Raw genomic sequence first — 18279 nt, 5'->3', positions numbered from 1 at the left:
CAGAGCTAGTGGGAACAGGAGAGGTCGAGTAGTTTCCTGAAAACTCTGCACTATCAACTTCTGTTTAATTTGTTTTCTTATTTTATATATTAGAGTACAATATTATTACTATTTGGCAGAAAACCTCCTTGATCTGTCAGTAATTAGGCATGCCTCTAAGTTGAATATGGGTTGATTTTCAGACAATTACTCTGCATTTTGCAATGACTTTTGTTACCAAGAAAATGAATTATATCCAAACAGGGACCACAAAATAAGAGTTCCTGAAGGAAAGATTGGAGTAGAAGGTGTAAAGAAACATACACACACACACTAAATTAGAATATAAAAAACAAATTCTAAAGGAACATTTCATTGGGGGTCCCTAATTTTTATTTCTCTGTAAAATTATGATCATTGGCTCTAGTTAGACTGGGTAGGTAGAGGCAAGGAAGTGAGAACTATTGGAGACAGGTGTGTTTAGCATGGGGGTGCTGGTTGTCAGGTGGGTGCAATCTTAGTGATAATACGAATACATTTTCATGAAGGAAATTTCCCTAAATCTCCTGAAATCATAAAACATCAATAGCGACTTTCTGCTGGTGAAAAAGAACTAAAAGAGCCTCTCTCTAAGTTTAAAACCCAGAAGAGGGTAAAGTCATAATTTTGATGGGCGAGGGCTGCTGTTAAAGGTAAAAGTAGTATGAACTCACAAAATAGATGTTCCAAAAATTTAGAAAGAGAAACTAGTAAAAGTATAGCTATTGAAAGTATTAAGCTCGGTCTAAGTAAATGACATAGTCTAGGATTGTAGTCTAGATGCTGCTACTAAAAATCTACCAAGAAAACTTTAATATGCCTTATCTCATTTACAATTATCTCATTTACAATAATCTTGAAAATAGGTGAGAGGGTTATCATCTAAAGTATTAAAAAAAAATTTTAGCACTAGAGAACATGTGTTTAACACATGAGGGGACATGTCCGAGAGATTAAGTAACTTGCCCAGGGTCACACAGCAGGTGATAAATTCTCAGACTTAAGTCTTCATCAGTATGCCTTCCACAAACCAAAAGGAAACAAATAAACCAACTTTAATTCCTTCCTGGGGTCAGAAAAGAAGCTTTAGGCACTTGTGACATTGTATCTTAGGATGATACATTTTCATTCCTTGCCTATGCTCACCCACATGGAGGAGAATGCTACATTTAGGAAAAATGTGTTTCTTGTATTTTTTTTAAGATTTTATTAATTCATTTGAGAGAGAGAGAGAGAGAGAGAGAACAAGCAGGGGGAGAGGCAGAGGGAGATGGAGAAGCAGACTCTCTGCTGAGCAGGAAGCCCAATGTGGGGCTCGATCCCAGGACCCTGAGATCATGACCTGAGCCGGAGGCAGATGCTTAACCATCTGAGCAACCCAGGTGCCACATCTTGTATTTTTTTAAGTAGGTCATCCATTGTGGTAGAAATTCTGTTCATTCCAAATGTGAGATGAGAGCTCTGTTCATTCCAAATGTGAGGTGAGAGCTAATCTATTCCCTATAAACATTTCTAAGGGAGAGAACAAGTTGCTCAAAGGTATGAAAGATAAAATGTTAGACCTCTTCCTTGATTTCTCCTTTCTCAGGCCACAGAGAAAGCCGCTTGGAGTATGAACGTTTGTAAAAGAAGCAGACTTGTTGAATAAGAAGACACAGACTCACATTTTCATAAAAAGCAAAAAAAAAATTTTTTAATATCTGAAATTAATGTAAACAATTCCCCTTTTATTGAGTAGGGGTGGGGGGGGTTGGTGGTTGATTTAATGTAAGTCAGAGTTTCAAACTCACAGATTTTCTAATGAAACCAAAACTCAGAATGAAACTTCATGCACACAATCTGGACTGAGTGAACGGTTTTCCTCCCAACCATTTCATGAAAAGACAAGTTTCGTACAATTCTAGCAAATAACAATGCTCTCCAACAGGGCTGCTTGCCAAGCAAAAAACAAACAAACAAACAAAAAATACCTTATCACATATCCTAGATCTTTATAAAAAAATCTAATGTCGAACAAATTTATTATAGAATTGTTAATTCTTGGTGACAATCATTACTTGGTAGCATATATTTTTACCTTTGAATTTTTAGAGGCTTCATGCATGGTAGCCTATGAGGGCACTGATTTTGGTAGTAAAGCATAAAATTCAAAAGCATAGCTTTGGGTGACAAGAGAAATAAATTTTTAGTTGGGTCGTTTTGGATTGCTTTGCTCATGAAAGAGTTGTGCTATGAATTGGATGTTGGGGAGAAGCTTACAAAAGGACTTGAGATGAATGAAAACTAACCTAGTCAGGACACCTTCTCAGAAATGTTTTTTAAAAAAACTTGTAAAATGAAGGATTGTTAGTTTCACTTTCTATCGCATAAGTGGTTGTTCAAGTCTGTATTTCTAATTTATCGTAGTTTCTGGTGGTGCTTGAGATACTGGTATGTCATTTGTATCTTAATTTTCTCATTTTTGAGAGGTAGTTTAATCAATGCATGGCCAAACTGAGTCAAATGGCATCAATATGGGGGTCTGCTCAGGAAATGCTCAAACACAGAGGGATCAGAAGTGGTTGGAAATACCATCATAGAACACCCCTGAAAAGAGTGTTATAAGAATGACATATCTATTCATCCTTGTTCCACATTAGTGTTGGCATTTCCCATGCTCTGCTTCCTTAGCGCACAGCCTTATTCTCAATTCAATATGCTCTTATTTCTTCTCTCATCCAGCAATACAATAGTGAACAAGATGTGTCCCCTGCCCTCACAGAGCTTATAGTCAAGTGGGGAAACAGACCTGTAAATGGGCAATTATATAACACTGTAAGACGTATGAACAGAAGTGTGCGTGCAGCAATAGGAAGGGTGCTTAACTCATATTTGAAGGCTCAGAGAAAATGTACCTTAAAAGTAAGATTTAATCTGAGATTTTAAGAATAAATAGGAATTATTAAGTCCAGGTAGAAAGTCAGAGAAGAGTATTTGGTGGAGATGAGAAAGTTTATGAAGAACCGGGGCATGACAGAGCATGACATATTTGAAAAAATAAAATACATTCCAAATGCCATGTTTAGAAAGTCAAGAGCAAGACTGTGAACTTTCAGACTGCAGCAGCGTGCAGGGAGCTAATCATCAGGGTTAGTATAAATCATAGTGAAGGGTTTGGCTTGTGGCCTAAGTGCAATGGAAAATCAATAATGGGTTTTAAAGGAGAAGAAAATGATCAGATTTGGACTTTGGAAACATCTCCGTAGTTGCAGTGGGGAGAACAGCTTGAGAGAACACAATAGCAGAGCCTAGGACACCAGTGAGGAGACAGAGGAAGTCACTTAGGGAAAACGAGAGTGGTTTGCGTTAGAGATCAGGGAATAGGAAGGAGAGAAAAGGAGAGGGCCATGGATATCACAGACGTAGAAGAAACGGAGCATAGTAACTACTACTTTGAAGTAGGGGTAAGTGCAGAGGCAGGGCTCAAGGATGTCACCCAGGTTTCTGACCTGGCCAATGAGACGGTTGTTGGTGACTTTCACTAGAGATAGAAATAACAGGAAGAATAAAGGTGTGGATCATCTGTATAAAGATGGCAGCTGAGAAAGATAACTGTGTGCTCTGAGTGAGAAGAAAAGCAGAGCTCTAGGAGAGAAACAGAGGAATGCCACCACTGAGTTTGACAGAAAGAAAAAGAGCCCCCAAAGGAGGAAGCCAGAGGTGTCTGGAGGAGGTCTGAGCTGTTAGCAATGCCACCTACTACTGAGCTGTCCCCAGAGACAAGTAAGAAGTGTGCCTTGGATATGGCAGCGGTGCAGCCATTGCAGTCTTTGGCAAAGTGCCATTCAGCTGAAGATTAGGGGTAACAGAAGCCAGATTGCTTGAGCCTGAAGGATAAACAGGAAGTGAGGATGAGGAGACAGGGAGTGGAAATGACTATTTAAAGGTTAGCTCAAGAGAGGAGGAAGGAGATAGCAAAGTAAGAACAGGAGGATACAGGATTGAGGAAAGAATTTTTTAAGATGGGAAAGACTTGAGCATGTTTACTGATGGGAGAGATCAATTTGAGGTGGGTGGTTAAAGATGTAGAAAAGAACATAAAACTTATTGTACAAAGTCCCTAAAAGGCGAGGTCTTTAAAAAAATTCTGCTTATAAGCTGAGGTGGAGGATAGGCTAATCCATTCAATGTGAAGTTTTCTTTACATTTCTTATGGTTCAGGTAGGGTGTAGTCCGTAGTTACTGACAGAGGTTAAAAGAGTTCATTTCACGGTGCCCTACCTGATCTCTCCCTCTCTAGTGGGTCCTGAAGATTTTCTTCACGAGTTTTTATCATTGCTTTGGAGAGAAGGAGGAATGGGGTCCGTGAAATGTACTATGAATTAAATGCTGATGTTTTGGGCAAGGCTGGGGTGGTGTCTGTTATATAATATAAGATTCTAGAAGTCAGAGTTTCTTTTAAAACACAAGGGCGTGTTGTAAAACACTGTAGGTACTACATAAATAAAGTTATCCTATGGTGGCAAGAGAGTCTCCTTTGGGTGATGTGCAGGGATGGCTATGATTCCTAATCCATGCTTCCTACTAGAGTGTCAGGTCTGTGATCCAAGAATACTCATAAGAATACATATCAAATGATGATTGTCTACTGAGTGCTGGGTACAAAGTGTATATTATTTTTATATTCTTATAAGAATCGTGAAAGGTAGATATCATTATTTTTAGTTTATAGATAAGGAAAGGTTCAGAGAAAATAAATTTCTACAATCAAAGAGCCAGTAAATGGCTCAACTAGCATTAGAACCCAGGCTTGTCTGTTTCAAGGTGTGAGCCTTTTGCACTGAGTAACATGAGGTGTCCTGCAGAAATATCTAATTAGAATTATTTTTGTTCTGAATTTTTTCTTTCATAGTCATGTGCTGTTATGCAACTAAAATATATTCTCTGTTAGAAAATAGTGAACAGCTAACATAGGGAAAAATTGGTCTTTGTATATAAGGGAGAGAGAGTTGGAGGAAAAATGGATCCAGAAATACAGAGATTAGTGGGAGAAAAAAATCATTATCTCCAGCATCACATATTCCTTCAGCTTGCTCATGTGTTCATGCACTTCATTTAGTCATTCAATGAATATTTTTAAAAAATTTTGGGTGGCTCAGCCGGTTGGGCGACTGCCTTCGGCTGGGGTCCTGGGATCGAGCCCCGCATCGGGCTCCCTGCTTGGTGGGAGGTCTGCTTCTCCCTCTCCCACTCCCCCTGCTTGTGTTCCCTCTCTCGCTGTCTCTCACTCTCTGTCAAATAAATAAATAAATAAATAAAATCTTAAAAAAAAAATTTTTTTAAGTGTTTAAAAATTCATTTATTAGAGAGAGAGTGTGTGTTCACATGCATGAGCCGGGGGTGGGGGTGAGAGGAAGGGCAGAGGGAGAGGGAGAAGCAGACTTCCTGCTGAGCAGAGAGCCCGACGTGGGCTGGATCCCAGGACCCTGAGATCATGACCTGAGTGGAAGGCAGAAGCCCAACCGACTGAGACACCCAGGTACCCCTAATATTTTTAAATTTACAGACAGAGATAATTTGTCCTCATAGAGCTAAAAGTAATTGCACAATTAAATACTTACTTGCAATCATGACAAGCACTACAAAGGAGAAGTTTGGAGGCTGTGGGGGAAGATGAAAAGGGAAAAACTTAGTTAAGCTTTCCTTGTCAACTTAAGCTTTCCTTGAGGAAGTGATAATTAAGCTGACTTTTGAAAAATAAGTAGAAATGAATCAATCAAATGAGGCATGAGGAGAGGAGTCTTGTTTCAGGCAGAGGAAATTGCACATGGGAATGTCCAAAAGCAGAAAGATACATGGCATAAGGCCCATGTGGCTGGAGCCTAATAAATAGGAGAATGTATTAAATGAGAGTGGTAAGGTAAGCAGGGGCCCAACACACAAGGCTTTGTGGGTCATGTTCAGTATTCTTTCTTATAATTATCTATTGTTTTTACCTGCTCAGGATTCACCTCTTCCCGCTTCTGTCAGGTGATGAATGACAGTACGATCTACCCTTGGGCAACCAATCTTTAAACGATGAAGCTCAGGGAGAGCTAGTCTACCCGGAGCTTCAAGGGTGAGCACTTGTTAAACCAGCCTTGGCCAATCAGAGAATAACCTTCTCATCTCCCTACAGGAACTGCTAAGAAAGGGAAACATACAATGCAAGCCAGGCCAATCAGTTCCAATAGGGCAAACAGAGCCTTTTGCAGATGTTGTGGTGGAAAGTATTCTCTTTCTGTGGGGACTGGTAGTTCTGTGGGATCTAAACTTAAAGCAATGGCAACCAGAAGGGAAAAGTTCAATTCTCTCAAAGGAAATGTCTCTCCTACAGTGTAGCCAACACAGAAGAAAGCTGAGCTGAGAGATGAAGAGATGGGTCCAGTTGACATAAATGATTTTCACTTTTGTGAAACAGTAAATTTCTCTTATCAAGCAATCCTGTTTGAGATATATTTTAGTCACTCAGATCTGGAAGAGTCTTGATTTATTTTTTTAAACATGGTACAAGAATTGAAGTGTGGTAGGTAACAGACTCTAAAATGTGGAGTTGGCTGAATCTAGGTTGGAAAGATGCAATGATGACCCTTCTTTCTTTAGCGGAGAAATTAACACAGCAATTGATTAACTTGCTATCTGTGGTATCTTGGGACTCAGAGCCCGGGCCTATGAGACTGGAGGTTGGAAGGCATGTTTGAGGAAAAAAAACCCAGGAATATATTGTTCCTTCATGTGAGGTTTAGTGAGGTCCTTCATAAAAGGGACAAACTACAGTTAAAGCTGGCTTGCCTGGAAGCAGTAAATACAATCAGAGTAGCCCTTTAGCCCTTATCCTGAAATCCAAAACAGCCAAGAGTCAGAAGCATTTTAACTGTTTGTGGTTTGAAAAGTCAGGTCCTCTCCTCCAATCTAAATTTAGTGCTAGCAAAGTCGGGGAGGGTAGAATGAAATTAGAAAATAAGATTGAAAACAGAAGCCCTACCCACCCCTGTTGACAGAACATCAAGGTCAATAGTTAGAAGACAGAAACAACCTGATTGGAATCTAGAATCAAGGATTAGGCCTCAATACTAACTCTGCCTTTTGTTGCTAACTCACTGAATTTACTGGAAACAAATAGATTGTAAAGTTTACTAAGCTTTTAAGGAACTTGGGTTACCAGAGAAACTCAAACACCCACAAACTCAGGACTATGATTGCTCAACCCCCAAGGCAATACTTAGTGGGGATCTCAAAGCCACACTAACAGAAACAGCACTATTAGTCAGTTATGATAATCAGTAAGTAAATATTCCCCAGTGCCTTTCTCAGCTGTGGCTATATAGGACAGATTACAAGGGAAATCATCCCAGAAGACAGATCCAAAAGCAGAAAGAAGGGATCCCCAAGAAACTCACTTTGAAGTCAAGACAAGGGATCCCTCTACTCCTGTCCAACAGGATAGTATGTATGCAGATAGTATATTGCATACTGCCCCTCCTCCCATTTCCCCCTTTTCAAGTAGAAGTTTTTATGGTAGTTATTTTGTTTCCTCCTCATAAATGTATAAGATGGTTAAATGTATCATTTTACAGTAAGTTTCTGAACCATGAGGAAAATGCATTAAGGAGAGTCTGGACTCAGGCTGAATGCAGTAACTGGATAAAACTTGAGTGGTGGGGCGCCTGGGTGGCTCAGTCGTTGCGCGTCTGCCTTCGGCGCTGGTCATGGTCCCAGGGTCCTGGGATCGAGCCCCGCATTGGGCTCCCCGCTCAGCGGGAAGCCTGTTTCTCCCTCTCCCACTCCCCCTGCTTGTGTTCTCTCTCTGGCTGTGTCTCTCTCTGTCAAATAAATAAATAAAATCTTTAAAACAAACAAACAAACAAACAAACAAAAAAACTTGAGTGCTGCCAGTACATATGTTTTTGATTCCATCTGATATTATTGCCTAATGTAGGTCTGGGGAATTTAAAAAATTTAGGTATAAGAAAAATATATGTGGATGTTATGTAGCCAGGAGGTGAACTGTAATAGCTATCTGTGTTTTGGCCTATCTAGAATCCATTTCTCATAGGTTCCCTACCTGATTTTCTCAGGGGAACTAATCTTCCCTTCCCACCCACCCAACTCTCATTACATGTGACTAGGTGAATCTAAGTTCTCTTTCAGCCTGAGAAGGTCAGCATTGACATGGACCTGGCCAATCAGACATTATACCCCTCTGACTTCAGTGATTGCTTTTGGACATCTGAACCACAGGTTCATATGCAGGCCAGTTAAATCAAAACCAATGAGGCAGTTCTGGGACGAGGCAAGAGGCATTTTATTTCTGTTGAGATTGCTGCAAATACAGACTACAAGCTTGGAGCTTCTAGCACCTATCATAAATGAAGAACCTACCTGACAATAGAGCAAAAATAGACAAAATGAGAGCAGAACGATAGTAAGACTTAGTCCTGGTGATAGCGTTTGAGCCGCTTCACATCTAGCTGAATCTAATCTATCTTTGAAATTTTTTATTATGTGAGTTAATCCCCTGCCCGCCCACATTTGGGGGGGCGGGCAGTCTATTTTATGTTGGGTTTATTTTATTCCCAACTGAAAGAGTCTTTAATTCAAGAGCAATGGCATGTCATGAAATGGATTTTATCAGGAGAGGGATGTGATCAGGCTTGCGATTTTTGAAGACTAAGGTTTGATTGAGCAACTCTTCTTGAAGGAACACCACTAAAGCCTTTCCCATATCATTCCCCAAAAGTAATAAAGAAGAAAAATCAGTCAGCTTACTGGTTGTACCTATATTTGTACTCAATGTTTGTAACGAGACCAAATGTAACTGGGGTTCAGGGGTCATTACTGGAGACACGGTAGATGAATATTGAATACACATCATTTTGGTTACTCTTCTTTAAGGTCTGCTGTTTAATCTTTCTTTACTCTTCATAGCATTCTATCCATGAATACTTTTATACCTTTATCAAGCCAGTTAGCACTTCACGATGAAATGACTAAATTTCTGGTTCATTCACTGGTTGTGAATTAAAAATTTGAGAAGACAGTTGGTAGGACTCCTTTTTCTTTTCTGTGAAAAGATGGAAGAGAACAGGCCCATTAAATGCTATAATTATTTATAGAAAGCTAAAGACTTATTTGTTAGCATTGATTATATCACATGTGCATATATTCATTAAGAAGAAATGTTGGGAATTTTATAATGAAATTAGCAGTGTCTTGCTGTCTTCTGGCATATCATATAAACTAACCTGTTTTTTTTTTTAAATCTTCTTTTAGTTTTAGCCAATAGGTAAAAGTAAAGTATACAACTTGTATATCACATTTTTAAAGGGATTTTGTTGCCCTTTATTTCATCTCCTCATCCCACTATGGGCCAGATTGTGAACATGATGGTATAAAGACAGCATTGAAGCCTACACTTTAGAGGAGGAAGAGCATTACAAGGTAAAACGAACTTGGATCCCCAAGTGACCTCCTGGATTGGAGCCACCTACTTACCCTGGACCACATATGAAAAATAAATAAACTGTTTTATCTGAAGCATGGTATTTTGGTGGCTCTTTATTACATCAGTTTAGCATGTAACCTAACTATATATACATCCATCAAATTCAGTGGATTGTTATTTCCAAATAAGCAATGGTGTATGTGGTGTGTGTATGTGGTATGTGTGTGTGTGTGTGTGTGTGTGTGTGTGTGTGTGTAGCAGATTAGATGACCAAAAACTAAACAAAACCCAACTTGTCCTTTATTCTCATAATATGGAGGGATCACCCTCCATGGCAATGGCTGCAGGCTTTAGAATGCGTAAGAATTTCCTGGGAAGTTTATTTAAAAAGATAATTTCTGATTCTACTCCCAGAGATTCTCATCTGCTCAGGCTGGAGTGTGGTCCTGGAGTCTACATTCTTAAACAAGCATTACAGATAACTATATACAAGTGGCCTGAGAAAGTTTATGTGTAGATTTGTCAACACTGTCCATAGAAAATTGTGTGTGCTTTATGAAAAGTAGGGATATGTAACAGAATAACAAGGGATGTTTCTAAATTGACAAGTTTTTAGCAGAAAAATTTGAATTTGATTACTAATTTATAAGTAATGATTTTACTCTTTTAAAATGAGTTTGGATTTAATTCTATCTAAGATATACACAGAACTTGAAACACGTAATTCTGTATGTTCTAAACATGATTGAAACATGTTAAAAGTACAAATATATAATGAATGATTGAATTATTGGAAGTGACTGAGAATTTGAAATTTCTATCACAAAGATATAAAACAAGAGAGAGAATTTTTGCTGCAATATTCAGTTCCATATGTAGTAAATAAAGGTTCTAAACTTTAAATTAAGCAAATATAAATTGAAGGATGGAATGACAAACTTAGTATTTGTTTCTTGGGTATTTCCATAACTTTCTGAAGCAGCAAGAGGTAAGAAAGCAGATAAGAAAAAGGAAAGGAAATACTAAACTTAGTCTCCTGTCGCTTCAAATCCTCAAGTCTAAAAAAGATTTAAGAAAAAATTTTATATGATAATGCTTTGGAGGAAAACAAAAGCCAATCTGGGGAAAAGAAAAAAAAAAATAAAGCAAGCCCCCAAACTATGCTGTTAAACTCTTTCCCTCATTTCTAAAAAATTATGTGTCCTCTTCCTCTAATATATATTTGCTGTGAAGAAAAAAGGGTCTATTTTTCAGCTGAGAACCTATTCCACTTCCTCAGAATGCAAGAAAAACATAAAAAGAGGAAAATTATGACCTAATGCCAATTTTTCTTCAAGGTAGCTATGTCCACTTCACGGTGGGAAGCAGCTGACGGAGGGAGGCCTGAGGGGCAGCAGAGCGGTATGTTTTCTTCCAGACAAGTGGCTTTAAACACTTCTCTCACTCAAAGGAGCCAACAAGTGGGCCTTCACATCTATGCAACTTAAAAGTAAAGAGGTGAAACTTTTCACGCTTTGATTTTTTTCGTGGGTTTTTGAATGGTTAAGCAGTTTGCCTGCAACGGACATTTAAAAATGCTCTCTTTGGGTGTTTTCATTCCAGTGGAAAGAATGCACTTTACACTCTGATATTAACATTATTAGTGAGTATAAACCTTTCTTTCCAAGAGACTCAAGAATTACTTTGTATAAACAGATTTCTAGAACCTGAAGTCTTATTTGATATAAATATAAATTTAAAAAGGAGCTACCAATCAACAGTATCAAATTTCTTGACAACCTGTTATATATCTGGACTCGGGTAAATTACTATTAGCTACTTTGCAATTATTACACTATTATCTACTTTGCAATGATCTACTTTGCAATCGCAAAGCAAAAATTGAGAGTTGGGTATTTACAAAAGGAAACTCTCAGTGTCATACCACTATGAGGAATAATTGTATAACATGATGTCAGTAATATGTGTCTGATGGAAGATTTTTAGGAAAAATAATTTTGAGAAAAGCAAGCCAGGTTTTGTTAGTGGATCTTTGTATGATTTTTGAATAAATGCTATTGATATAATTTTTTACTTTAAAATTAAGTAGCATAAAACAAGTGAAGGGGTTTAAGAGGTATAAGCTTCTAGTTATAAAATGAATAGTCATAGAGATGTATAATACAGCATCGGGGATATAGCCAATTAAAAATAAAAAAGTAAGTAGCATTTTTTCCCCATTCAATGTTGCCACCACATTATTACTTTCTGGTTGTGAAATCTCATGACTTCATTATCATTAGAAAAATCTGGAAAGCTCTGATGATATAATACCTGCCTTGGCTTCCCACTGGAGCCCTCCTGTGTCAAGATGCTAACCTTTACATATATTTTGGTTTGTTACTTACCTTCCATCCCAAAATGCTTCTGATTACAAGATCTCCTCCAGTGTTCTTTTTTGTCAATGATTGTCAACATTTTACTGAGGAAGAATGACCTAAAAACCTAGATCACTGAATTTTGTGGGTGACATTTTGCTTAATGATTGACTAAGAGATATTTGTGCCAACAATATTGGCAATATTTTGGGTAATTCATTAGACCCATTCTCAGAAGGAAAAAAAAAAAGGAAATACTCTCCTTGAGAGTATTTACTCAACAAGTTCATATCTTAACATGTTAAACTGTTTCTCTTTGAGCAGAAGCAGAAGAGGATAAACATAGAGACTAACTTACTGTTTGACAGAGTTTGTTATTCAAAACCAGGCTTCTGTGGCCAATTCTAAGTGGCCGAGGTTTGGGGTAACCCTTTTGTGGTTTTACAAGTGATTGTCCTTAAAGTCTGAGTTTCTTAAGATGAATCCACATATGCATCAGTGAAGACCACAGCTTAAGAGTAACCTTCCCACTCCCCTTCTATTTTAACCAATACATAAATGTGAGTTTAGCCACAAGAAATTGACTGCACCCATAATGTCATGGTCCTCAGGACATCTGGCAACTATTTCAAAACATAGAGGGCGTTGGCTGGCATCAGGGAGACAAATGGTATTTAACTTTGAAAACTGATTTTGTCAGTGCTTTTGTTTCTGCTATGCCTCATGCAATCTCATTCAAACATGTTTTGCAAAAATGTTGTTACTACCATATTGATCTCTGAAAAAAGACAGGCACTTTACTTTTTAGAGTAGAAGATATTCTCATCACATTAGGTTAAGGTCAATTTATGAACCCCAAGTACTTTTTCATTTCAGCATAGATTTTTCCATCTGTCCTGTGGACAGCTACCATAGATAGGAAGAATATCTACAAAAGCAAATATTTCATTAAAAGGCCTGGAATTCCCTAGAGAAGGATAAATAATTAAATTTTCTTTGTTTCATAAAAATTCAAAATTATGATCACAGTTTATGACAAAAGAGACATTTATTTCCATAGGTCCAAAAGCATGTTCAGAAATTGTCCCCAAACAGCTTACATGAGGGATTATACTACATAATTGGATAGCCTTCTTTTCTTCCATAAAGGAGTAGAGTAAGTTTTCTTATTAAAAACATGTGCCAAAGATTTTTTAAATCCAGATCTATATATTACTTACCACTTAGAAAGATAATTCTGTATAATTCCCTTCCTAAAGTGGTTTAACAGCCCTTCTCAATCAAGATAAACCTTAGAAATCAAACATAAAGCTAACAAAGTCAATATCTATATTACATAATGGAACTTTTAATTTTATTTGTTTCTTACATTCTTTTTGAAAAAAGATATTTTGATCCATAAAATGTAAGACCTGTCAGGACTTCCAGGATTTTTATTCATGCTAGAATATTGTGTACGGAAGTCCTGGAACATGGGAAAATACTGGCATTTAACGTTTTTTAGATTGTTGCAACTTTTAAAAACCTAGCAACTTTTCCATAATGTTATTTTTTAAAATTGAACAGAAGGTATACCTCTGTTAGGGACTTCTATAATTACATTAAACAACTTTTAATTTAGCAAATTCCAATTAATTTTTCTGCTTATTAGTTTACCTTTTAGGTATACCACTCTATTATTTGATAGGTAGATATTCAGAATTGATCATTCCTGAAATAATATTCAGGAAATATAGCCCTTAACTCCATTAGAAAAATCTCAATAAAGGAACTGTGAGTCAATGAGGATCCCAGCTGGAAACAGAGGACATACTCAAATACGCCCTTTGAGAAGGGCCTTTGAGAAGGTTTTAATAAAGAGATATTATAGATGTTTGTAGAAGACTTAATGGAAATCACAAAGGAGAGCACTTTTATAACCCTTAAACTTGAAGGGGCAAGATGAGGGAATGGTTACTAGAACCCAAAAGGGGAGCAATGTATTAAGTAAGCCACCTTTAGAGAAGCTATGACCTTGGGTAAAGGACAAAAACAATCTGAGATGACCTCACAGGGAAGGAGTCAGGGAAGAAATATCCCAAATTTACTCTACACCTTCTTTCTGATCCATTGCCAGGGATCCCAGTGGGCTAAACTGTACTGTTTTTGTGGTAGCCTGGTCACAGATGGCTACTGAGCACTTGAAATGTGGTTATAAGTGTAAAACATGCACCAAATTTTGAAACCTTAGGACTAAAAAGAATGTAAAACATCACATTAATAATTTTACATTAATTAAAAATAGAAAGGGCAATATTTTAGACATATATTCAATGTATATATTATTAAATATTAACTTACATTACTAAATATATATTTATTATATGTAACAGATAAATAATATATGATTTTAATACTAATTTTACCTGTTTTTAAATTTTAAAATATACTGCTAGAAAATATAAAATATTTAGAAAATTATTAAAATTAAAAAATATATTTCTGCATTATCATACAATAGCAGATTATATTATATCATATACCACATATATCATATCATTTTTCTTGGAGAGCACTGGATAAACTCACCAGAAGTAAGGGGATATAGGAGTCTGTTGATGGAGTTAATTAGAGGCCAGCCTCCTATAGCAGAAAGTAAGATGGAGAGGGATGGAAAATGGACTTGGAGGGGCCAACAAAAATATCTGGCTTAGGCTGTTAATAAAGAAAATTATCGTAAAAAGATTGCCTTAAGTGAGAGGATATGTTTCTTGACGATTTCTATAGTTGGCCTGTGGAATAATTTGTTAGCATATTTGTTCCGACATTCCACATTAATGAAGACTAACATTTTTTTTTTAAAGCAGCACTGGGAGTGAACCAAGTACTCAGCTGACTCCTTTAGAACTTTAAGTTTTAACTTTTATGCATTTTCCAAGTTGTTTAATCTTAAATATAATTTGAAATTCATATTATGGAAAGATCTTACTTAGGTCTTTAAAAGATAGCTACAGCGAGGCGCCTGGGTGGCTCAGTGGATTAGGCATGGGACTCTTGATTTCAGCTCAGGTCATGATCTCAGGGTTGTGAGATCCAGCCCCGCCTCAGGCTCTGCCATCCATGGAGCCTGCTTAGAATTCTCACTCCCTCTGCCGTCTGTAGCACATGCGCACTCTCTCTCTCTAAAAAAAAAATAGAAATAAAAAAGTTAAAAGACAGGTACAGCAATCTTGACAAATAGAGGACATAACAAAAAAACCCCACAGTTTTTTAGGCTGGTGTTTTGATGAAAACATTTGATAAAAATTTAATCAAATATTTGATAAAAGTTTAGATAAAAAAGATTTGATAAAAAAATCTTGTTGAAAAACCTTTGTTTAATTTTAGGCATTTATTTGTTTGTTCAACAAATATTAAGTGTGAGCACTTTTTACATTCACCCATTGAACTTATAGTCTAATATTAAAAGAAAGATATTTTGCAAGTAATCAAGCACATAAATAATATTAACTTTATAGTTTTATATATTGGGAAGGAAGAATCATAGGTTCATATATAAACAATGACTGGTGTGACTTTTTAGATTATTTTTTTAAATTAGAATGGCAGATAAGTTTTCTATTGCTGTGCAACAAATTACCATAAACATAGCCATTTTAAACATCACCCATTAATTATCTTATGACTCTGTAGGTGGGAAATCTGGCACAGTGTGACTCCATCCTGCTTAGGGTCTCAGAAGGCTGAAATCAAGGTGTTGACTAGGATTTGGTCCCATCCAAAGGTTCTGTGGAAGAATACACTCCCAAACTCCGTGCTGTTATTGGCAGAATTCAGTTCTTTGCAGTTGTAAGACTATGGTCCTTGTTTCCCTGCAGGCTGTCAGCCGGGGCAATGCTTGCCTCCCACATTCTTTGACTTCATCCATCTTCACATCAGCATCAGCATGTGAAATCCTTCTCATGCTTTGAATCTCTGATTTCTGCTAACAGCCAGGGAAAATTATCTATTTTTAAAAGGCTCATGTGATTAGGTCAGGTCTATCCTGTTAATCTTCCCAATTTAAAGTCAACAGATTGGGGACCTTGCTTTCATCTCCAAAATCCTTTCACAGCAGGCGCTGGATTAATGTTTGACTAACCAGGAGAAGGTATGCATATATACCAGGGCCAGGAACCTTGAGGGGCCATCTTAGAATTCTGCCTACCACACATAGTTAGAAAGGAAAAAGCCTCTCTGAGTTTTCATTTGAACCAAGAACTGGATGATGTGAAAAAAACAGTCATAAGAAGATCTGAGGTGTGGGGGGGGGGGGGGGGGGCATTATGGCCAGAGAGAATAGCAAAAGTCAAAATCCTGAGCCAAGGCAGAGATTTACACATTCAAGGAGCAGAAAGAGGCCAGTAGGACAAGCCTGTGGTGTGGAGAAGTGTAAAGAGATGAGGTCAGAAAAGTAAGCAGCCTTGAGACCAAGGGAAGGAATTTAGAATTTATTCTAATTGCAATAAGAAGCTATCGAAGGGTTTATGTGAGTTAGGGGCATTTTCAAATGACTAAAGGAGATCTCTTCTTTCTGTAGTGCCTCCTCCAAAATGCATACTTGGCCAAATTCTGGTATATGAATTCTTTCCTGGTGTCCCCAAACTTTTCCTCATGATCTACCATACAGAAATCACATTCTTGGCTCTTTTTGTAATGAGTACAAGACTTCTATTTGAAATCCTTTTCATTGAATTTATTTTTATAGTTTTGAGCACTATGATACACTACTGTTATAGTTTTATAAAGTGGAGGGGATAAAAATAAACAAATATTGTAGAGAGAACATTAAAATTAAAGTCTTTAATTTCCTGATTATGTAGTCTTTGATTGAAATTAAGAAGTTCAGTCCAGGGGCGACTGGATGGCTCAGTCGTTAAGCGTCTGCCTTCAGCTGAGGTCATGATCCCAGGGTCCTGGGATTGAGCCCCGCATCGGGCTCCTTGCTCAGCAGGGAGCCTGCTTTTCCTTCTGCCTGCTGCTCACCCTGCTTGTGCGCACTCTCTCTCTCTGTATCAAATAAATAAAGAAAATCTTAAAAAAAAGTTCAGTCTAATTTATACTAGAAAGACTATTTTTAAAAATCTTTTATATAAACTGGTGAGAATGAATGAGATTTTCTCTTGCATGAGAAATGAATATGCTTTGTCTACATTTTGAAATTCATTGATGTAAGAGGCTACTTTATTTGACTTTTGCCACTTGGGTAATTTTCATGTTCCTTTCTGCACCCAATGTTCTGGATCATCTGCATAGCATACCAAAAGCCCTGATATTTGAGATGATGTACATTTCAAGTTGGCAATTCCTCAAAAAATTATAAAGGGGATACAATTTCAAAAACTCTGGAAGTCTCTGGACGCACTCAGATCATCAAGTTCTAGAAGTAAATAATGGTTATCTACATATATCTATTATGCAGATGCTGATTTTAAGTATTTGAGTTCACCAAAGAAGTTTACATAGTGGACAACATTTTAGGGCCTTATACTTTTTATACTTCTCAAAATTTCTACTCTCTTCCTGTTTGTCTAGGCTCCACCCCTTGTTGACATTCCTCATGTATCTTCTTGACCCATCTTCTGCCTCCTTTACTGTCACACAATCTTAATCACCATATTATGCCTTTATACAATCTTTCAAGTGATCTGACATATCTAGAAAAATCTCGTCTATAGCTCTACTCTTAAGCCAAAGGCCTGCTCTGGGCAAAAATAGGAAAAATTATCCTTCATGGCTCTTTAATCTTTCCTTTAAGTCTTCCTTGACTTCTTTTCAGCACCTCTGCTCTATCAAGTATCCATAGATCTCAGACTTCTCTTCCAATGTTAAACCCCTGCAGCTGGATTATATTGGAAACTTCTCGTGTGTATTAAAGTTTAAGCAATTGATGAGTAGTTCCATGTGTGCAGGCAGTGTCTGCATTTTAATATGGAGTAATTGGTTAATTCAAAGGTCTGAGGATTTAGTCATGAACTGTTCAGAACAATGAGGTTAGGTGCCAACCATGGTCAATGTTCCTATGAACTGCCTGCTCAGGAAAGCAGCGCCAGGCTCTTTATGCATTCTTTGTGCAAAGTCAAGACACTGATATGACCAAAGTGGGTACCTGGCCAACTAAAGCCCACCCATAAAAATGCCAATAACCTATAAGACTGATTGGTACAAAAGGTTCTGCCCAAAAACCAAGCCAATTAACCTATTTCCTTCCAAAGTTTTGTCTGTAGATTTGGGGGAAAATTTCCCATAAAGAGTGCAAGAGCAGGATGAGCGGGCCAGTCAGGAAAAACAAAGATGCCATAGGAGAAAGACCATAAAGTAATAAGAGAGAAAATAATGGGATCCCCTTTAAATGTACTGAAAGACTCTTACTAAGTTCATAGAACAATAAAAATATAAAGCTAAAAAAATTGAAAGAAGTCT

This window comes from Phoca vitulina, unplaced genomic scaffold (genome assembly GCF_004348235.1).
Source record: "Phoca vitulina isolate PV1807 unplaced genomic scaffold, GSC_HSeal_1.0 scaffold3, whole genome shotgun sequence".
In the NCBI taxonomy this organism is placed as follows: Eukaryota; Metazoa; Chordata; class Mammalia; order Carnivora; family Phocidae; genus Phoca; species Phoca vitulina.
This window is presented reverse-complemented; position numbering follows the sequence as displayed.